The sequence below is a fragment of the Solanum pennellii genome, chromosome 2 (genome assembly GCF_001406875.1).
Source record: "Solanum pennellii chromosome 2, SPENNV200".
Classification (NCBI taxonomy): Eukaryota; Viridiplantae; Streptophyta; class Magnoliopsida; order Solanales; family Solanaceae; genus Solanum; species Solanum pennellii.
In genome coordinates, this window is record NC_028638.1 from 52,086,529 (window position 1) to 52,090,818 (window position 4,290).

Here is a 4,290-nt window from a genome sequence, read left to right on the forward strand (position 1 = left end):
CCCAATATCATCATGCCTCCAGATTACAAAATATGTAGCGTCATCATACTTTATAGTTTTCGCCGGAGGTTACCTCTACTTAAATTTACCTAAGTTCTAGTATGATTGTTCACAACTGAAGTATACTGAAAAGAGAGTTATTGATTATTTCTTTTAAGGGAAAAAGTTCGATAACGGATTATAAGGTGGAGAATAGAACCTTGTCAGATAAGTGAGATACTAAAAATTCCTAAAATATAGTTATCGACAACGCCTTCTAAGTATTCCTACTACCTGAGGTAGACATTATTAGTCCACTATAACAATTAGATAGATAAATATCCATGATAATGACAAATGTAGATGATTTTTGACAATGTTGAACATGATTCAGAGCAAAATTCGAGGATAGTTTCGAAGAGGATTCCCTTCATATATACTTTTTCCAATTGGGTTGGAGGTCCTGGATTCTATACAAAGAACAACTTTTTTCAACAAATTATATGCACAAAACAAAAAGAAACAGCTCCTCCTCCCCCACCCAAATGCCCACTCCCAAATTATTACCTATTTTCTTTGGATCATTTTCATTTTTTATGGATGGAGAGGGGCAGGGAGAAACGTTAGTTTTGAGGACGTCACATCATTGGCTAGTGTGTGCGAGATTTCTATTTATTTTCCAAATTAGTGAATCCAAATCTTATATTTTTGGGTTCTGAAGAGTCTAACGCGATTTGTATCAATTCTACAAGACACAAATTAAGTAAATTAAATTTCTTGGAATTGATTGAGGTACATAGAATAGAGCATCATTTCTTTTTTTCATTTTCATTTTTTTATTGGGTGGGTATCATGAAAGATATTTATGCGCACTTGATATTATCTCATCAAATCATAATCATGTGTATTTATCACAACCACCAGGTGGTAATAGATAAAATGACACTAAGTAGTTAACCATGATTCTATGTCAAGACAAATGTAATGCATTAATTATTTGTTTGATATGCATTTATAAGCGTTTCATAGACAGATTGGGGGAAAATAACAGCAACTACGTAGTTCAGTAATTTAGCAAATAAATTGAACAATTTCTCATTTCATCAGTTCCCATTATATTAGTGAAGCCTCAATTAATGAGGATTAGCTAGTATACAAATTTAATTTAGGGATCATGAACTGAATATATCACCCTTATCTGGAATAATCTTTGATGGCCATTGAAAGCTTAGCTTTCTCCAGAGAATTGTTTTTACGTAGTGCACTCATATAAACCATGTAAGGTGGCCTATCCTTTATTATGTGTTACGTATAAACATAATATAATTTGGCACCCATCTCTATATTCTTTTTAGTATTATCTTTGAGAACAAAATCACATAAAATCAGACTAACGTCATTCAATATTCTTTGAATAGATTGTGCTTTTCTACAGATTCTTCCAAAAGGACGATTTCAACTTTTACGCTAATAGTCATACAACAGTAAACTCATACATCAATATCTATCTTTAACTTTATATTTAAATTAGCTACTAATTAAACAAAATGGAACAAAATACTCAAATACTCATAAGCGGTTTACTTTGACATGCATATTTTACATACCTATAATTTAAGAGTTAAAAGACTATAAGATTCAAAAAAAAAAATTTACTTTTTAAATCTCAAGTCGATCATGTCAAAATTAATCAGATAAAGAAATTGAAACGAAGAAACATAATCCACGTATACTTTTAGGAAGCACCTCATTGTGAAAAAAAAAATCCCCCAAAATGGAGATTTAAGCAGTGGTAGATATAAAATGATAAGGAATCCAAATATTACCTTTATAAAATGAAATGATATGAAGGACCACCAATAATTGTAGCAGAATATCCATTGATCCTCATTTCCACAGGTCTTTCTCATCCTATGATTGCATCCCCATTATAGTTACCCTATTCCCCCAGCTCATATAGCTCTAGACTGTTATATATTAGCGATAATTAATTTTTACACGATTAAATCATCTATAAGTTAGCGTTAAAGTATAAGTTAAATCCGAATATATACGGGTTTGATGACTCATGCATCGAACCAGAGGATCAGCACTCGATGTGAGCAAGAATATGCACAAGCTTAAATGAGTCTATTGACTATTAATTATAAATAGAGTTATTAATGAGCACATTTTTTATACATTATTTTTATTTTATATGGGTTACAGTGTTGTTCCGTATAGTTGTCTTTATTTTAATTTCTTATATAATTTGATTTTTCTTTTTTTAAACGAAACATAAAATCATCATATTTTGCTAGTCTTTTTACTGTAGGAAAATATATAGTATTCTATAAATAGAGATTCGTGTTAGTATTGAAATGATTAGATGTAATACGAAAGTTAGGAAAGCAAGCCTCTAAAGATCATGAGTAAGAAGACAAACGAGAAATATATCAAAAAAACACAGAGATTTAACATGGTTCGGTCAATCGACCTACGTTCACAAAAGAGATGATCAATCCACAATAAATATGAGAATACATAATATAGAGAGAAATATCCACAATCAATTCACACTACAACAAAAACAACTTTTAGCGGCATTAAATATTGACACTAATAAAGAGTGTTAAAGTCTTTACCGGCATTAGTTAAGTGTCATTAGAACCAATGTCGCTAAAGGCTTTAGGGACATATACAAAGAGTGACAATTGCCGCTAAAAATACATATTTAATGGCAATTAAGAATTAATTGCCGCTAATGATCATTTTTTGTCATAGTGTCACTCGAAATATAAGAAGGTTCACAAATTCTCCGACATAATCAAAACTCTAGTATTACATTGTGAATGTTGATTAAGTTAAAAGAAGCAAACATATATTTATAGAGTCCTAAAATCTCTCCTATAAGAAAAGAACTAGTCAAATCTTAAAACTTTTTCCTCGAAACCTATTTGTGGCAAGAAAGGCGGGGCAAATAAAATCCAACAATTCGTTCCTTCTTTTTTTGATAGCATTCACAAGGTGCGTAGTCCTAGAAGGCTTTGAAAAATTCTTCTCTAGGGAAAATTTGTGTAAACATCGTTAGATTCCGAGTGAATTGAGTTAAATTTTTTTTTATATTCTCGTATTTATATAGTGAATTACATATATCTATAAAAATAAATTAATTGACATAATCACATTAAACCTTTGTCTCAAATTCAAATACATGTAGATGGTTCCGTGCAGTGAGACGTGACAATACTTGGTTCCACTAACAAAAAGGCAATGGTCCTTTTGGCAAGTATGCTAATATATGGGGCCGGTACATGGTCAACTTGGCACAACAAACCAAATTAAAGAATACGAAAGCACTGGCTCAACAAACACCAATCATATGTTTACCTGATATAACGATAAATACTAAATAATAACAATTTCTTTTTCCAATTGTTTAAATTAATTGATGAATTTTGGACGATATTGTAAAATATTTTTGGACTATATTGTACAATTCGTATATTTTACCCTCCACATATGCCAAGTCAAGATGCTTCTACTTTGACCTAATAACCTTACTTTCAATCTGTATCAATCTAAAGGCATTTGAATCAGCAAATTTTTATGTACTAGCCAGAAATATACACGTATATCAGAAAAAATACTAAGATTTTATAGCTCTTTACAAACTTTTTTTTTTAGTTTTATATTCTTTTATAAGAATTCTCAATTTTTTACATAAAGAGATGTGAAACAAATTTTTTTTTGTTACATGAATAGCTAATGCAGACCCTCCTACAACTACAAGTTACTAGACCCATACTAATTAAGCTTCCCTATAATAGTTGAAGGAATATTGATTGTGTTGAAAGTGTTAACCTAATAAGGAAATACATGGGAGATATATATAGGAGATATAGGAAGGAGTACTAATCCTAATAAGACTAGGATTAAGGAGTACTAATCCTAATAGGACTAGGATTAGTACACAGTAAATGCTAATATTATTTAATACTATTTATTTAATACTATCTGTTATTAATAGTGAATAACAACATCTTTGTGTTCAGTTTTTTTTCATCCACAATGATGTAGTATAGAAGACATTATACTACTTTGACATTGCTGTTTTGGGGTTCGAAGTGTGTGTGTATGTTTTTTTTTTTCCAGAAATTAAGTGTTTGATAAGTTTTTAAAATTGCTTTTAAATAAAAGCAAAATTAGTTTTTCCGATGTTAAGAAAGAAACTAAAAATTTCTTCCCAGAAATAAAGAAACAATTTTTTTTAATGACTAAAATATCTCTTTTACATATATATATATATATATATATATATATATATATATA